Genomic DNA, 19,390 nt, shown 5'->3' with positions numbered 1-19,390 from the left:
TTTACAGGCAAACTCATACTCGGTCGGTTTTGTCAAGTGCTGAATGTAACCTCCATATCCAAAAGAAGAAGCGTTTGGATTAACCCCCCCCCCCTTTTGCCTCCTGTAAGGAGATTCAAGGCAGCTTACAATCTCCTTTCCTTCCTCTACCCACAACAGACACCTTGTAGGCAAGTGGGGCTGAGAGAGTTCTGAGAGAACTGAGGCTAGCTCAAGGTCACCCAGCAGACTTCATGTGTAGGAGTGGGGAAACAAATCCAGTTCACCAGATACGAGTCCATTGCTCATGTGGAGGAGTAGGGAATCAAACACGGTTGGTTCTCCAGATTAGAGTCCACCTGCCTTAACCACTATACCACCCTGACTCACTTCATTGGCACTTCGATCCAGTTATTATTTGGTCTTACTAAAATAATAATTCCCTTGAAATTATTATCTCCTGTACCAACCCAAAGGGAGAGAGGGAAAGATGGGGGGTCTTAATTTCTCCCGAAGATCCCACCTTCAACACTTTGGTATTAGTTATTGATTTCTGTTAAACAGAATAAGCAGGGAAAGATAACGCTCTTTGTTGGCATTGAAAAGAAAGAGCATAAAAAGCCATTAAGAAATACTGTAAGTGGAGAGATGATTAATGGGGACTTAAGGTGCTTTCTACTGACGGATTCCAGATAATGCCTTTGAACGATCCTATTGCTCCTGGCTGCAGTTCAAACCTATTTATTTGCAAGGTGAAACTCTCGAGTAACAATGCTCCTGGAACAAGCTCTGACTGGCACCATTTTTCTTTAAAGAGTCACGCTGGGTGCCCCCAAAGTAAGAGTTTGGGAAAGGATTTGAAAGAAGAAAATTATTTCATGAAGTCACAGGGATACTTGGGAGGTCAAGGAATGAAAGACAATATGTGTGCCCTCGACATGCCCTTCAATGTCTGCTTGATGAGACGTTTCCCCCAAAGGGGAAGACAGAGTTTCAGATATAGAGGAAGGAGGCACTTGTCAGGAATTATTGATTCTCCTGCTAGGCAAGAGCTGCATCTTTTCTTCCATCTCCAAACTGGGTACAGGAGGTAAGCGTCCCCTCTCAACGATGCCATCTCCCAGTTTGGAGCTCAACAAAAGCCTTCTTGTTTTCTGGAATTCAAAGTAATGGTTGTTGGTAAGGATGCTCCAACACTGCCTTCACCCCCATTTCAACTCACCTTCTGATTGCCAGGAGCAATCAGGGACCTGATTTTTCGAAGGGCAGTTCATTTGCTTTGTCACTGTTGGAATCAGTGGGCTGCTATAGGTTTTCCAGGCTGTGTGGTTGTGGTCTGATATTTTTTGCTCCTAACATTTTGCTCGCATTTATGGCTGGCATCTTCAGAGGTATGTCACACTGAGATGTGTTTCTCTGGTTGTGACATACCTCTGAAGATCAATCTACAAAACTCAACAGTTAGTGTGGTAGAAACAGACAAAAATAAAATGCCAACACTACCACACTGTGGCCACAGGCAAAAGAAAATGCAACTCGGTGCAGTGCGGTGCAGGTTTAATCTACACAGTGTGCAAATAATGCACAGAGAACAGCACAAAGTGTACATGAAGTCCAAAACAGAGATATGATGTAGCTATGCTCCAAAAAGATTTCTGTGGCACATTTCCAGGTATAGCTCATGTTTTGTGGTCCTGCGTCCACTTCATCAGTATGCATACATGTGCTTGCCAAATATGGGTACACAATATTCACAAAGCTTTCAAAATCTTGTCAATACAAACCGCTCTGTTTTGATGTGCTTCTAATTCAGCTAAGTCTCAAACTGTCTCTCTTTTTTTGGTCACACAGCCCAGAAACCCACCACAGCCAGACAACTCATTTTCTTGTGCCAGTTTGGAACAAACAAGGAACATCTCATTGAGTATCAGCCCTTCAGGTACTCGGGTGTTCTGTTGATCAATCTCACCCCTTATGTTCTCCCTCAGTCCCTTGTCTTGCTGGGGCACCAGAGGTGCTTAAAGTAGGGAGAACACTAGCAATCAGATTCTCATCTTCCCCCAAAAGGTCTGTAGATGACAAGCTGGTAGTGTCTGTCCCGTCCCCACAAACCTGGGAAGAAAGAAAAGCTCATAGGCAGGGAGGAAAGATGCTGACCTCTCTTCTCTCCCTCCATGCTAAGGAACTATGTCAGAAACGGACTTCTGATCCTGTTATGGAACTTTCCTGTGTTCTAACATGGCAAACCTAAGACCCAGGGCAGTGTTGGAAGCTCAAAAAAACCACTTCCTTGATCAGCTAAGAGCTGGCTGCTGACCAAGAGAATAGCTGAATAGCTGATCAGCAGCTGTCTGAATTGTTGGGTGCAAGACGAACAACACTTGAATCGGCTCACGGTCTGATCATGAGTGCTGAACCAGGTTGGCTCACCTGTCGAACAAGTTTGCTTTTTAAATTTGCAGCATCTCTTATGGCTTGTGATATTGTCTCATCAGGACTGAACTGCGTAATGAAGTTGGAAACAGTGCTATGTGGATGCTGACTTAGGCAGCTGAGAATGGGAGGAACTTTCCCTGCATTTTCTGTTGAATATTGGAACAAAACTTTCTTAGCTTTCTCCCGGGGCATGCTTTTGGTCCAAAGGTATATTGTTGTACCAGCTGCAGAGGCCTTAAAGGATATAATTTTTAGTGTCAGTGCTTTTTTTTTTCTTTTTGGAAAAAAATAATACTAGAGATGTCTTCAATGAAGGCTGCAGAATCCTAGACATAAATAACACCTTGTCTTCTCTTGGTATCATCAACTGACGAGAACCCTGTACTTTACTACATGCATTTAATGGGCAATCTCTGAAAGAATTGAGATCTACTGTCCTGACATCTTTTTGTTGTTGTTTAAATAAGACCTTCCAAAGGCAGACAATAATTTTGAAAAGATGAACGTTGCATTAGGAGAGAGCAGGAGAGAATTAACCATTATTCTAAGGACAGTAGAAGTGTGCAAAAAATGTTTTGGGGGAGGGGGATACTTTCGCCTTTAAAAAAAAGACTATAATATGGTTTCTTTAATACTCCTATTAGAAGCTATAAGTATTACTTGATTCAGTGTTTGTTGCCCTTGGTTTGAGTGGGGGGGGGATCTGGGTATAACACCTCCACACTCGTATATTTGGGGACATGATTCTCAAGGTTTGTATCCCTCTTACAAGGAATTTTCACTGCCAGATGTCAAACGGGCAGAAAGATAAATTGCCAAGGGAATAGGGACATTTTCCCTTGCAGAGCTGGCACAGAGAAGTGTGGCAATAATTTGTGTGACCAGGAAATTAAAATGGGCATTGCAAGATATATAAAAGCAGTGTTTGGAGACCAGAGGAGGTGACCTGTGACCTCCTCCCGTCAAAGCTAACCATCCTCAGTTTGTTGATCTTTTCCTTCCAGTATACTTTTATCCCAGTTCTAAAGCCCATGGAGAGAAATGTATTTCACATGGTAGAATTAGGCTGTCTGGCAAACAGTGAGAGCTGGGCGATGGGGCTATGGGGAACACCCTATTCACATGTACTATGGCATCATTTACATGGAAAACTGGAAGAGATGTCACATTGCAGTAGGAATCACTGGAAACTCTGGCAAAACCATAAAGTTTCTGACAATTCCTAAAGCAACATGATGGCACTGCTGGGTTTTCCCTGGAAGTGATGTCATACTAGGCAAGACAGGATAGTTTCAAACAAATGGGCTCCTACTTCTCCACCTCCCTTTTTCCACTGGAGAAGTGTGGGCAACAGGGTTGGGGGAAGTAGTTTCCTTGCCACATGAGGAACTGGCACTCTTGTTAAGGTTTCTGGCCCTTTTTCCTTGAAGGTTATTGGAATGAATTTAAAAAGGAAAACCCTTTGTGGAAGATGGGAAATGGATCCATCCAGCTGCTTCTTAGTCATTTGCTTCAGTCTCCTTTCACTCCCAAGGCACCCTTCTCTCCCAGTCATGCTGCAGCAGTCAGAAAGATATTGGTAGCCAGGGCAGAGCAGCAGAGGTTTCAGCTGCAGTCATCTGTCATCTGGAAGGTGGGTAACTTGCCAACAATGACTGGCACCCGGTTGTGGAGGGACGGGCACATCCTGGGCGGCAAGGGAATGCTTTGAACAGTGACTGTCTGAAAACTTCACCTGCTGCAGGCAAGATCGCCGGGCCCTGATCCAGCCTGACAGGGTATTTATTTACTGTTGCTTTTGGCAGTAAATGTTGTCCGGACTGCCCGAGATAAATTCTCTTTCGTTAATCAGAGTTTTATCCCCTCCCCCGCCCTACTGCGTTTAACTGAAAGATAAAGCTTTGCAGATAAATTTCTGTTTTGTGGTTTTATCTCTTTCTGGCTCTCCCCCTACTGTTTATCTCCTTGGCCCGCCCTCCTCCTTCTTTTCCTTATTTCTCCCTCCCTCCCTTCCTTCCTTCCTTTCTCACTTTTTTCTCCTTCTCTTGCTCTTTCTGTCTCTCTTTCTGCCTTTCTAAGAGACAGCATTATGTAGTGATTAAGAACAGGTACACTCTAATCTGGAGAAGCGGGTTTGATTCCCCACTCCACCAAATCAGCAGCAGACTCTTATCTGGTGAACCAGATTTATTACATGACTCCTACATTCCTGTCCCTAGTCCCAGTTCTCCCTGAACTCTCTCAGCCCCACCTATTTCACATGGTGCCTGTTGTGGGGAGAGGAAGAAAAGGGGAGTTTGTAAGCTGCCTTGTCTTGTCTTGTCTTCTTTATTGTTTCTTTACTTTTGCTTCTCCTAGCTACCATTCTTTTTAGGATTAGTAATTGGGGTGGTCCTGTATGGACTAGGGCTGCCAACACTAGGGGCACTTTTACACATGCAGATTACAGTAATGCACTTTCAATTCACTTTCACAATTGTTTGCAAGTAGATTTTGCTATTTCACACAGTAAAATCCAGCTGCAAAGTGGATTGAAAGTGCATTGAAAGTGCATTGTTCTGCATGTGCAGAAGTGCCCTAGGTTAGGAAATTCCTGGATATCTGGGAGTAGAAACTGGGGGAGACAGCATTGGGGAAAGGAGGGACATTAGCAGGCTGTAATGCCATACAGATCACCTTCCAAATCAGCCATTTTATCCAGAAAAATTGATCCCTGTAGTCTGGAGAACACTGGCGATTCTAGGGGATCGCTTGGCCCCACCTAATGATTGGGAAACCTCGCTTGGCCTGCATGTGAAGTAGCCGGCGTGCAAAGGCCCAGGTGCCTTTGGGAATGAACCAAATTTCAATTTTTCATTTAATGATCTGGATATACAACTTGATCTCATCCCAAGTGCTTGGGGTGGGTCGCAATATACTTCCATATAAATTCAAGCATGTTGTAGTGGTTAGAGAGTTATAATATGGTCTGGGTGACATAGGTTTCAATCTGCATTCTGCTATGGATACTTACTGGGTGATCTTGTCACAGAGTTGAGTTTACGCTAGAGAAAGCCTGCTACAGAGGCCAGCAAGATCTTGCCAGCAAGTAACAGATCTTGCGTCAATCTCTACCTAATCTTCCTTTCAAAGTTGCTGTTGGAATGAAATGCAGACCACTTTAAGTCCCCACATTGGAGGTGTACAAGTGAAATACTTAAATATTCCCGACCAGCTACAGCAACCTTGCATTTGAATGCTGCATCTGGAAGATGCTCAGGTTTGAACCTTGGTCGGATGGAGGAGGGGATGCTGAACAGCTCCTGGCACAGGAAGTGATGTTTCTGCAGGCAGATGAGTGACTGGATGATGCCCATTCACAACATCTGTGTTTCTATGTGAGCCTGGCACAGAATTTGCCAGTCACTGAGGTGGTTGCATGGAGCCTGCGCTAAGTCTTACCCGGCCCTTATCTATCTTGTCTGCCTTCTCTTCCTTTCTCTCTCACCTTTTGCTTTGCTCCTCCCTTCTTTCTTCTTCCACCTCCACCCCCACTTGCATGCCTCCTTCCACCCCCACTTACCACCATTCAACTCATGTCATCCCCCAGCCGGAATTTTAATCGGCAGACCCCTCTGCTAGCGGACGCATGCGAGAGAAGGCATTAATTGCAGCCGAACAATCTGTCTTGTTAGCCATTGCTGGGGCTGATTGATTGCTCTTTCTGGCTCGCTTGAAGAAATTTGTCGATGTCTTTGGCTACTCTGAGATGGTGTCGGCAAGGCAGGAGAGGGAGCACTGCTTTAGGGGAACCCTTGGAGACAAGCGGGCGTTAGAGAATCGTGACCTCCACTCCCACTGAAACTTTCGTTATATTATAAATCCTTTTGCTGTTGTGGCAGCTGCTGGCCCATTCTGCACAAATCCCCTAAAACGTTTCTAAAATGTTTTCAGTCCCACACCAATGATGTATGTCTGCACTCACCCCATCAAAATGATTCCTGGCCGCAATTATGTGATTTTTTCTTTTCTTTTTTCCCCCTTTTTGAGTTCTATGTTAAATCGATGCTTCAGGGATCCACAGCCTTGTGCTGCAGTCTATACTCCTTGTATATTAGATGCTTTGAAGACTTCCCCTCCCCAAAATAAAAGAAAAAACAGAGAAATGCTGCAAATAAACAGACAAGGTGGAACTGCATGAGCTCAGGAAAGTAGAGAAGCATGGGAAATGTAACCAAGATATCACACTGCAAATAAAGACATTTTCAACACGCTTCAACCAAAGAATCACTTTTAAAAGGGATTCATTTAAAATGTTTTGAAGCTGGAAATAAAATGTTTTGGAATAAAGACAATGTGGAACTCCATGGAGGAAACGTTTTATTTCCTGCCTCAAAACATTTTAAAAGGTTTGTGCGGAAAGGGCCCCTGTCAAAGGAACATTTGTTTTTTTAAAAAATCCGCACACTCAATCAAATCTCCAACAGTCAATCAGAAGCCTACCTGGTCCCACCCACTTCCTAAAAACACTAAGCAGGTGCCATTGTACTCACAAACCCCATGCTGGGGACCCCTGGCTTAGAGTTTCAGATTATGGTCTGGGTTCTCCCAATTCACACTCTCACTGTGCCCTGTGGAGCTGACTGGGTGATCTTTGCCCAGGGTGAAGAAAGAAGGATCAGGTATGCTGCCCGGAACTAGCTGAAGTAACGTGGTATGAAAATGTACCAGAAAAAAATAGATGTAAGCACATTTCCCCCTTGGCATTCTCTATTTTCAGATTTCACTCCGTCTTCCTTAATTCAGGTTGAACTAGAGGAATTTCTAAAATTAAGTTGAGCAAGTTCTAAAATTAAGTCAAAGCAAGCTCATTTGCTCCAAGCTTCAATTTCCTGCCTCTTTTCTCGACTTGATGTTGTGCTTGTGCCCGTGGGCTTTGCAGAAAGTGATCTCGCCTCCAATCAACCAAGGTTGAAAATTGCCATTTAGTTATATCATAAAAATCCATTGCAGCTGGATTTTCTTCTGAGGACAAGGCCATCCAGTTCCAGCTATCTCTAGAGCTCAGTGGAAGGTCAGCCTCCAACCACATGTTGATCCCTGACTTGATGAGATTATAAGTGTCAGGGTTCTTTTGGTGTGTGCTGCACTGATGGTGCATTAATCAAATGCCCCAGAGAAAGAAACCTGAAACAACCATTCATACATTCAGAGATTTTGAGTGACCATCGGCTATGTTTTATTACACCTTATTAAAGACCATGAGGGAGGAAACGAACCATCTGCACACATATGCACTGGTCTCTGAATGACATTAAGAAATGTTTTTTTTAATGAAATAATGAAGAATTCTGATGGCCCAATCCTGGCCCGGGGGGGGGGAGGAAGGAGCAAATCACTGCTCAGATGTGGTGCAGGCTGCACTGGTGCATTTACCCCCTCCACTGGTGTAAGGGGCACTCCCACCTGCAGAGGGGGCAAGGATGCCAATGTCCGAATGTCCCATAGCTCTGCAGTGATGAAACCTGGAAGTGGGTGCCTCCACAGAGCTGTGGTGGGGTCCGAGCAGAGCCTAGTGGAGGGGGAAAGCCAGGGTATTACTAGGAGTGGAGTCAACTGTAGTTGGCTTCCAGCTGGGCTTTCAAGCCAAGGGTGCTGCGGCCAGGGCCTCAGACTGATGCCACCCTTTTGGCATAAGTCCACTCTACTGGGACCTATAGAGGGCTTCCAAGTGGCCAGCATTTTTGTTTGTTTGTTTCTGCTGCCTCCCTGTGCCCCCTGAAAGCTCTCTAAAGGCTGCGCAGTCCACAGCAGTGGTGCTGCCCCTGACTGCCAGGGACTTGTGGATTGGGCTGCCCGTGTGTCAGTTCCACTTTTGGAAATAAGACCTGGTGACTCGGACCCCCAAAATCCAGGGAGAAATTTGCATGAGAATTTCAGAAGCATCCCTATCGGAATCCAAAAGAGCTGGACCGCATTGCGCTCTCTCTTTATTTTATCTGTAGTTCATCTTTTTTTTTCCATTGAAAATCAAGGTGGATTTGATTACAAGTCAAAACAAAGCAGTAAGATAGCATTAGAGAAAACAAAGCATAATACAGACACTGAAGCAGGAATTACAAGAGTGTAGAACAATGCAGTGAAACATACAATCAATAATGTAATAAACTGGGTAACAAAATTAGAGAACAATGCAGTAAAAGCAGGGTAATATCCACAGTGAAGACTGCCTTAAATTCCACACATTAACCTTATTGTCTTTATAAACACACTTTCTTGATTTCTGTGACAGATCTGAACTTAGATGGTTGTATGATTCTCCCGCCACCCTACTCAAATGACCTTGATGGCAGATTCCCTGATTCCTGTTCGTATGACGCCTGCTCTCAAGACACGTTCCAGGGTCTATACACTGCTAGGGTTTCCAGATTTTACCATGGAGTTTCTGGTGATTCCTAGAGAGGTGTGACATCATTTCCAAGTTTTCCTGGAAGTGATATTACACAGTAGCCAACTAAGTGTCTCTATGAAGCATCAGCATTATCCTGCCCGTGTTCCGCAGCACTTAATATTCCACAGCACCCCCCTTTCCACAGCACCCCCTTCCCAGTCTCTCGCTAGCTGCTAAACTGGGCCTGGCAACCTTATATACTGCATTCCTTCCTACCAGTACATAGGGTGTTTTTTTTTTATTTATTCAGGGCATATCTATAGAAAATGGTGCCCAGGGCAAGCACAAAATTGTGCCCCACACCAAAATCTGACAGGTCTTCCCCCTCTTCTGAAGAGTGGGTATCTAACTTTTCCACAGACCAGGTCTACTCATTGCTTTCAGCCACAGGTAGTCCAGGTCTACTCATTGCTTTCAGCCACAGGTAGTCCAGCTCTCCAGAGAGTTGGTCTACCTGCTATTAAGAAGAACTGGTAGACCTGGCCTCCCATGGGTAAGCCAAGGAAAGGGGAAGAAAGCAAAGGGAGAGTGGGGAGGGGCACAGAAGAGATGGGGCAGGGTAGGGTGAAGCTGTGAGGCACAATGCTTGAAAAGAGTGGTGGTGGTATAGGAGCAGGCTGGAGTGGTGAGGCCATGTGGGCTCCAGTGGGAGGTGGAGGATGGCAGGGTGCAGCCTGTAGTAGTAGTAGTGGCAGAGACCATGCCCTGGCTTGCCCTACCCTAGATACACCAGTACATTTATGATAGATAGATGGATAGACTGACAAACAGATATAATGTCAGAATATCTTCTTTCTAACTGTTCAGAAATGTTGTTTCTAATCTCTGTTACTCCAAATTTCCTGCTGGGGGGGCATGATGCTGGTCACCCATTTTATCCCTCGAAAAACAGCCAGGATAACAGGAGATTAGGGATATGGATCACAAACTAGTTTAGCTCTTTCTTCCTTGCCAGGAGAAAGATGCTGCCCGCTGGATTTGAATGCAGTCAATTTTTTAATGCCTGATTACGTGCACGCAGGGGTTAATTGCCTTGTGCCTCTGCCAATGGCAGGGCTTCCCAGCCACGGCAGCTCTTCCAGGAACTGGAGCGTTGGGTTCCCAATAGTTTGCCATAAATCAAGCACATTAAAAAAAATGTTGGGGAGAAAATAAAAATGGCTGCAGCTGCGAACCTTGGAGAGGTCTTGAGCTGCCAGATAGATCAATGCAACTTTAAAGGGAAGGGGGTTTCATTGGTTTCATTTGGAAGCAGTTTAAAAGTAATAGAGATGATGAATAGATGCAGTGGGGGGAGGGTCTGGGCATGGTCTGCAGTCCCTACTTTTAGGTATTGCAATTGCAACAGAGCTTTTTCTCCACAAGGCATCTGCATTCATTGGACTGAACCATAGGTGAAGATTTCTGCTTTAACAGGCTTTGAGTAGTGGCCCCAGATTCTGATTTGGGAACATTTGGAAGGTACTCTGGAGGGCTTGCTTGCCCATTGGTTTGAATCCTGAAAAGCTGAGAGGAGGCAATTTGTCAGCTCTCCTGAACTTACAGCTGATCTCTAGACTACATAGGTCAGTTGCCCTGGGGGACATGGATGCTTTAGAGAGTGGTCTCTGCCATTTGATATCTAGAATAGCCATCCTCCAGATGAGGTCTGAAGATCTCCTGGAAGTCCAACTGATCTTCAGATGACAGAGATCACAGAGGAAAGGCAGTTTCAGAGGGTGGATTGGACTCTTTGGCATTATATAAAAATGAGATCCTTCCCCTCCGCAAACGCCACCTTCCTCAGGTTCCACTCCCTAAATCTCCAGGTATTTCCCAACTTTCAGTTGACAGCCCACAACTGAGGTTCCTCCCCACCCCATCACCCTGGACTTCACACCCAAATCTCCAGGGATTTCTCAGCTAGGAGTTGGCAACCGTAAAGAGAAGCTGACATACAGCTGGACTGAACTGAGCAGCCCTGGATGTAGAAGTAGAAAGCAAGAAAGGGCAAGGAATAGTCTGAAACAGAATGAAATTAAAGTTAGGCTCCCTTTGTGATCAGATGTCCAAACAAAGGACCCACACCAAACGTGGGAGCTGGCATAGCCCCTTCCCGCACAAATCCCCTGAAACATTTCTAAAAGGTTTTCAATTCTGCAACCCCCTTACAATGATGTACGCCTGCATTCCCCCCTTTAAACAATTCCTGGCCGCCACTGTGTGATTTTCCCATTTAAGTGAGTTCTGTGTTTAATCGATGGTTCAATGCTTCACAGCCTCATGCTGCATTCTCTACTCCTTCTATACTTGATGCTTCGAAGATTCCCTCCCCCAATAAAAGAACAGAGAAATGCTGCAAATAAACAGGTGAGCGAGAATGGAGTGAGCTCAGAAAATGGCACCAAGGAGGAATTCAGGGGAAGCAGAGAAGCCAGGGAAAGGGGGTCATTTTAGAAGGGGATTCATTTAAAGCACGTTGAGGCTGGAAATAAAACCTTTTGGGGTAAAAGCAATGTGGAACATTTTATTCTCTGCCTTTAAAAAGTTTCAAAAGGTTTGTGTGGAAAAGGCCTAAGAAAAGCACTGGGCTAGGTAAATCCATTAAAGATTCTGACTTTTATCTGGTTCAGGAGGCCCTTCTTTTTTTCAACACCAAACGGCCTGCAGGATTTATGTGAGCAGGACCTTCCGATAGCCCTCAGACCTGGCTACTTGACAGTGCCTCCCTCCAGCTGTGGTGATTTAGCACAGCACATAACTCTGTGCATTACCGGCACAATGAATTTCTATTGAATCTGAGGAGCTTAAAAGCGTACTTAAAATTAAGCACGCATTGCTGTTCAGTTGCTTCACTCCAGGGTCTTGTGTCCGCAGACATATTTCTTGTGTGCTTTTGTTCTTTAGTCTTTATAACTTTTTTGGCAGAGTATAATGCCATTAGGTTTGCCAGCCTCCAGATAGTAGCTGGAGATCTCTCAGAATTACAACTCATCTGCAAGTGACAGAGGCCCCTTCCGCACACGCAAAATAATGCATTTTCAAACCACTTTCACAACTGTTTGCAAGTGGATTTTGCCATTCTGCACAGCTTCAAAGAGCATTGAAAGCATTTTGAAAGTGCATTATTCTGCATGTGCGGAATGAGCCAGAGATCAGTTCATCTTGAGAAACTGGTCGCTTTGAAAGGTGGACTCTATGGAATTATATTCCATTCAAGTCCCTTCTCTCCCCAAATCTCTCCCTCCTCATAGCATCCATTTTCTCCAGGGAAACATAAATCCAGCCATTTCTGGACAGCACAAATAGAATGTCTTGAGGACATTAAAACAAGTTATTTGGGGAGGAAGTTCGCCCAGCTTTTTCCCCAAGACGTCTTCAGGACATTTTATTTCTGCCCAACTTAGGTTTGTTTAGAAAATTCTAAACTAGCGATCCTTTTTCCTCACAACGAGTTGAAGACATTTCCTGCTTGCTTGTGTGAACAAACAGAAATCATTGTATTTCTCCTGTTTGATTTTAGAGCTCTTCTTTCATTTTTACCTCAGCTCATGGCCACCATTTTCTCCTGTTGGTGATTCTCTGTGCCGCCTGTGATTTGGTGAAGGTTGCCCTCTGAGGTTTCCTCTGCTTGCAGCTCATCTGCCCCCCATTTCTGTGTAAAAAGTGCATGAATATAGTTAGTTTTGACTGCCGATTTGGTGTGGTACGTATCATTTTTCCTTTGGGTTGTTTTTATTTTGAGGGAGGTGTCTTCGAAGCTGGAACAATCAAAATATGCGCATATTGCAGATTCTCCTACGGGTGTCGTAGCTTTGAAGACACTTCCATCAAAACAAAACAAAACAAAAGGTGAACTGGATTTGTTTCCTTGCTCCTCCTCATGAAGCCTGTGGGGTGAGCTTGGGCTACTTACATTTCTCTCAGCATTCTCTCAGCCTCACTTACCGCACAAGGTGTCTGTTGTGGGGAGAGGAAGGGGAAAGAGTTTGTAAGCTGCTTAGAGTCTCAACACAGGAGAGAAAGGCAGGATATAAATCCAAACTCTTCTTCTCTCTTGGATAATTAGTCCTCTGTTCTGCTCTCAACTTTTGTCCCTCGATTTCTCCATGATTCGTAATCTCCCTTGTTTGCATTTCCCAAAATGATTGCTCTTTCCCTCCCTTTGGATTCTTTCCCGGCATCGTCTGGCCTTTCTTAAACTGGGTTCATATGCAATAATCCTTGGACGGCCTGATCAGGGGATTATTTTAGTTGCAAAGCTATTATCACGCTTGATTTTTAATTGCAATGATCCACCAGGGCATCATTATATTTCTTAATGGACCACAGTGGCCCAATGACACTGCTTGCTGCTGCAGTGGCTGAACGCACTCCCTCGGGGTGGGCTTGTATCAAACGGCTCTGTGACATGGAAGCAAGCGGCGCGCACGGCTTTCTTGGCCGGTCTCGGTCATTTATTTAACAAATTAAATTACATTTGTTTCAGGTTGTGAGACCTGGGATGACATTTGTAGCATCTGAGGTCCCGATCTGTGTGCAAAAAAAGATAAACTACAACACAGTTTTCACTGCTAATATTATTTAACGTATTCATGGTTTTTTATGCTTTAACTTACCTTTTCAAACATCTTGCTGCAGTATTATTTCTGGGGGTGCCGAATGGAGTACTGAAACTGAACAAATCCTGGCTCGTGACAGGACATTGGCAGTGTATTCCTGTGCAAAGGATTCCGGAGTAAACTGTGCCTAGACTGGAGTGAGTCTGCTAGGGACCACAGGTGGTATTTGGACTTCTAAGTGCATAATGGCACTTTCCTCAGAGATTCCCCAAAACGTTTCTTAAAACATTTCTAAAACATTTTTCAATTCCCCCATTTACAATTATGTATGTCTGCACTCACTCCTTGAAACTATTCCTTGCTGCCACTACTTGAGTTTTCTTCTCTCTCTTTTTTAGTTTTCTTTTGAATCGATGTTTCAATGTTTCGCAACCTTGTGCTGCATTCTCTAATCTGTCATCAGTAGATCGCACAGGAACTGAAGATGTTTTCAAAATGTTTCAGCCGGAGAATTGTTTTTAAAGGGGATTCATTTACAACATTTTGAGGCTGAAAATAAAATGTTTTGAGGTAAAAACAATGCAGAACTCCATGGAGGAAACATGTTATTTATTGTCTAAAAATGTTTTTAAAGGTTTGTGCAGAAAGTGTCAATGTATTGCAACAGTATATTCTCTCTCTTTTCCTTTGCTGAATGTCTGTGATCTTGCCATTGTCTGGAGCAAACCTTGTAGTGAAGCTAGCTTGTAGCTAGGTTTTCCATATTCCTGCTGGGGGTATGATATCCCCCATGCCTAGCTTCTGTTTCCTGCCACTGCTCCTCTTGCTGGTGGGAAAAATATGTAACAAAATGGCAATCAAGCAATGGAGTAAGGTCACTTCTGAGGAAAACTTGGAAGTGGTGAACGTTCTCTCTAGGAATCACTGGAAACATTTCCAATGGCTCCTAAAGAGGTGTGATTTCATTGCCAGGATTTCCCAGGAAATGATATCATATCATTGCCCCCTGGTACTTCTTCACACCCCTGGACTCCTGCTGGTTCCCAACCTCTGGCTAGCAAACCCTTTTTCTAGTCCTTGCTACATCACCAGATGGTAGCTGCGGTGGGAAAGGCAGCTAACTGATATTTCTCTTGCCTTGTATAGCTTGTCCCAGGGCTGCAGCAGGTGGAGCTGGATAAGTTGGGTCTGCTTGATTTCTCCTCAGTGCTTCTCAAAGTTCAGAGGCCCTCTTTGGGTCAGAGGCTGGTAGGCCTAGGAAAATGAAATCTGCTCCTGGCCGACTGAGACAGACACTCTGAAAAATGAACAGCTGTGTCCTAAGGCAGCGAAGCGGGATAGGCAGAGTATTATATTTAGCTTTTGTGTTAACAGTAGACATTCTCTTAATCACTAGTGACTGGAGAGTTCTTAAGAAGAGATACACTCTGGAGGCTCCACATCTGTTGTTGGTCATGGTAATCGCTGTACATCCTATAATACATACTGGTATGCGTCTTCCATCTTTTCTTGAACAACACGGTTGTACTATCGTTAGCATCCCTAGAGGTATATAGATTTACAGGGCTTTATCCCTTTCTTATTCCAGAATTCTTTGTGCTGCATTCCACAGTTGCATTCTGGTTTCCACTAGGAGATTCTAGGATAGCTTATTCTTGGATTGGAGTATGAGTACAATCCTACAGTTCCTGAATGCTCATTAACACACCTGCATGTTTCTGAAGCGCTACCCTAAAAATGAACTTTGACATAATCATTATTTCTGGGGAGCCTGGGGAAGATGGAGCATAGGATGGGGAGGGAGCCCAGAATTCATCCATCCATCCATCCATCCATCCATCCATCCATCCATCCATCCATCCATCCATCCATCCATCCATCCATCCATCCATCCATCCATCCATCCATCCATCCATCCATCCATCCATCCATCCATCCATCCATCCATCCATCCATCCATCCATCCATCCATCCATCCATCCATCCATCTGATTTCTAGGCCACCCTTCCCCAGGAGCTCAGGGCAGCTTACAGAATTTAATTCAAACATCCAATAAAACCAAACCAAAGCAGGTCACCCTTGTGCCCCTTAAAAATGAGGAATCTGTCCACAGAAACCATTCCTCACCGCTAAAGTATTAATCAGTCATATCGAGGATGGGAAAAGGGAGGAGGGAAATCGGAGGCCAGCAAGATGGAAACCATTGCTGTTTTCAGCCATAAGCTTGGCAGAACAGCTCTGTCTTAGAGAAGTGATTTGATGTCATAGAGCCTGCCCTCTGGAACTACTATTCTGTCCAGTGGAGCAGATCTGGAGGTTGCTGGTGATTCCAGGAGAACTCAAGGTCCCACTGGGTTGTCAGTAGCCATAAATTGTATCCTGTGTGTGGGTATGTGTGGTATGTTACAAATGCCCATATTCATTCCTGTACATGTTGATAACGCATCACACAACAGGGATTCCTATACAGCCAGAGAATTTATCATGTAGAGATTCTTTCTTTCTTTCTTTCTTTCTTTCTTTCTTTCTTTCTTTCTTTCTTTCTTTCTTTCTTTCTTTCTTTCTTTCTTTCTTTCTTTCTTTCTTTCTTTCTTTCTTTCTTTCTTTCTTTCTGCCTGCCTGCCTGTCTGTCTGTCTGTCTGTCTGTCCGTCTTTCCGTCTTTCCTTCTTTCCCTCCCTCCCTCCCTCCCTCCCTCCCTCCCTCCTTTTTTCTTTTTTTCTTTTTTCCTTCTTTCCTTCTTTCCTTCTTTCCTTCTTTCCTTCTTTCCTTCTTTCCTTCCTTCCTTCCTTCCTTCCTATCTATCATGTTCTATCAATATATGATCAAGTAAAACTTTTCCTATGACATGTGTGACATGGCTTTGGAGGTGGTTGCATCTCTTTCCTTGTTGCCCCAGTTGGGTCCATGGAAACCTTGGGTTGTTTGGGCAGCAAACTGGCCCTGGCTGCTACTTGAAGGCTGCGTTCCCAAGAACACTTTCAAGAGAGTAACCCCCCCCCCCCCGGTCCCCTTGAATGAAATGGAACTTATTTCTGAGTGGATCTGGTTAGAATAACTGCAAAGGTCTTCTTGGATACTGACTATTGTGAGTTTTTCAGGCTGTGTGGCCATGGTCTGGTAGTTTTAGCTCCTAATGTTTCACCTGCATGTATGACTGGCATGTTCAGAGTCTTGTCACAGTAAGATGTGTTTCTCTCTGTGGCACAGTTCTTGGGTAACAGATATAGCTAATACTTGAATGTGTGGATTGGCTGTGCATTGAAGAACAGTGGCCGATTGAGGTGATGCTTCAGTTCCAAAGGGATGAACCTGAGTGACTGAGCTGCTTTGGAAAATGTACTTGAGATGGGCAGCGCAACCGAGAGGGGGGTGCAGATCCCCCCTGGAGCTGGCACAGCCATGCCCTGCCATGGGTGTCCAACCTGCTGGTGCAAGGAGCAAATGCACTGGTAGGGGGGTAACTAACCTCGGTGGGTGGGCACTGTGCAGGTCCACAGCACCCGACCTGGAAGCCACCGCTTGTCTTCCCTATGGGAGCTGAAAATGCATGTCTGGACTAGTTGGTATGATGTGAGGATGATTATGACAGTATAAACAAAGCAGATAACGTCTGCTGCTAACCATCAGTGCATGTACTAAAAAAAGTGTTAGTAATCAGTGGGTATCAAAGAAAATGTTTAGGAAAATACATTCCATCTGAAGAATGGGTTTGTAGAAAATTGGGCCAAGATCTTAACAGGCCATCATGATAAATCTCAGTTCTTTCAATTCTACAAAACCCTTTATTATGTGGCAAGGGTGTTTGTTTGTTTGTTTTCTGGCAACATTTAGTCGTTACCCAAACAGCTTTGGAATAAAAAAGACCTTGGGTCTCTTAGAAGAAATAAAAGGCTTAAAAGTAACCGAGTTTTAAGTAAACTGGACCTTGCAAAATCTATAAAGATTTAGAAAATGCAAGGGAAAAGATTAGAGCTTTTAGCCATCTACAAAGCAACTGAGGTTTTACAATAGACTAAACAACCTGGTTGGGGGTTTTTTTGGACGTGGAGCTCCAACAAATCAAAGACTATTAGTGAGCTTATTGAAATGATCTGTGAAAAGTAACAGTTGTACCTTCAGGAGATTAAAAAAAAGATGAAGACGACTTTTTAATTATGTGATGGTGAAAAAAGAGGAAAGCATTTGTGCTCTTTAGATCAGCACTCCATAATAATCAGAGATTGTTTTATTTGTCACAGGTCAATTCCATCATGCCCAGAACTCTCTTCTCTTTATCCTCTCCTTTAAAAAAAAAGGTCTGTCCTCTATATCCACTCTACCTTGAGTCACAAGGGAAGGGAAGATATAAATATTTTAATCAATAATGAAATGTTCAAGAATTCTGTGGTTCTCAAAAGCTTGCACGCTGTTTTGTGATGTTTGGTTTGATCCTACTGATGGTGTTGGTCCTTTCCGCACAACAGAAATAAGATGACCTGCAGACATTTTTAAAAAAATCAGTTGGTTTTTTGTGTTCCCTCAGCGCATAGAATACAAGCATTGCCAGTCAAAACTGTTCTTTCTTCCCACCTGCTGGCAGATGGATCTCTGGTCAATTTCAGAGTTGTGCCCACCATTTTGTAGGCTGCTGCAGAGATTCTCCTGCCTCTGACATTTGGTGAAGGCTCTTCATGGAGGTTTTCTCTGCTTGCAGCTCATCAGTGTGCAATTCCCATGTAAAAAGTAGATGAATAAAGTTTGTTTCACCAAGCTTGTCGTTTTTCCTATTTTGTTGTTTTGAGGCGTATGTCAGTGAAATACGCATACATTGCAGCTTCTGTAATTGTGATATTGTAGGTTCACAGACATACCCTCAAAGCAAAAAAAAGGGAAAACAACACATGTGCAACTCTCATCCTAGCTCTCCAAGGGAAACCCAAATCAATTCACATTGTTCTGCCCTTTCCTTCATTTTATCAGCATAACCACCCTGTGAGGCCGACTAGGCTTATAGTGAACCACTGAACTTCCATAGCAGAGTGGGGACTTGAACTGGGATCTCCCAGATCAGCACTGTCACCTCTACTCTACCCTGGTCCAGCTTCACACTTGCTCCCTCTGAATTGTTAACAGTTGCTACAACTAATGCTACATTGAGTGATTCATCACAAGAGAAGTCAAACCAGGGCTGATTCCGCATGGGTCAAAAAAAGCAGTGTGAAAACGGTGTGAAAATGGTGTAAAAGGGTTTAAAACAGTATAAAAGGATTTATACTGTTTTCACACCATTTTCATATTGCTGTTTTTCGCCCATGCGGAATCAGCCCAGGCCAGCCTAGGGAAGGTGAAGGTAGAGGCTGGATGGCCATCTGCCAGGAGTGCTTTGATTGTATATTCCTGAGCAGAGGTGGCGGTTCGGCTTGGCCCGATCCAAGGATCCAGCCGAGCAGAGCCAGTTCGGAGGAGCTCGGAGGGCCAAGGGCCCGACCCTGACCCCACTGAACTATGCCCAATCCGAGCGCCATGGGCTCGGATTGGGCTCTTCCGCAACTTGCGAGCGAGCGGCAGCTCTTCCGAGACAGCCGAGAGGGAGGGGGAACTCCAAGCCCCAGCCGGCATGCAACAGGCTGCTTCCTTCCAGCCAGAAGGATTGCGAAGCTCAGCTGGGGGGGAGGGGGTTTAAAACCAACCCACCCACCCTCCCGGCGGCAGCCCAATAGCTGCCTGCCACCCCCCCCCCCAGCCGATTCCTCCCAGCCAGAAGGATCGTCGACCACAAAACAAAACAAAACTTTCACAAAAGAAAAGAGGGAAAAAAAGGATTCCCCCATCCCCAGCGCGCTGCCTCCCAGCGCAGCCAAAGATCATGTGGGACTCGGCATGGGGGGGAGGGAACCACTCACACACACACACACACACACCCCAGCGGTGGCACCCCAATTCTGTCCCTCACCCCAAAAAATTCAAACCTTCCCCCTCCAAACTCCTCCAAACCCACACACGGTTTAAAAGAAAAAAGATGG

At 44.6% G+C, this 19,390-nt stretch overlaps 1 protein-coding gene and 1 long non-coding RNA gene across 5 annotated transcripts in view; one reads left to right on the top strand and one right to left on the bottom strand.

The window, feature by feature from the left end:
- OPCML (opioid binding protein/cell adhesion molecule like) overlaps positions 1 to 19,390 on the top strand; it is a 430,273-nt gene that overhangs the window by 62,291 nt on the left and 348,592 nt on the right. The window lies entirely within an intron of this gene.
- Positions 1 to 19,390, bottom strand: part of LOC125442059 — a 43,940-nt gene that overhangs the window by 24,390 nt on the left and 160 nt on the right. For both annotated transcript variants that reach the window (XR_007245933.1, XR_007245932.1), the window contains exon 2: positions 12,368 to 12,479. This is a non-coding gene — a long non-coding RNA (uncharacterized LOC125442059). The remainder of the gene's footprint in view (positions 1 to 12,367; positions 12,480 to 19,390) is intronic.

Source organism: Sphaerodactylus townsendi, linkage group LG12, assembly GCF_021028975.2.
Source record: "Sphaerodactylus townsendi isolate TG3544 linkage group LG12, MPM_Stown_v2.3, whole genome shotgun sequence".
NCBI lineage: Eukaryota > Metazoa > Chordata > Lepidosauria > Squamata > Sphaerodactylidae > Sphaerodactylus > Sphaerodactylus townsendi.
This window is presented reverse-complemented; position numbering and strand designations above follow the sequence as displayed.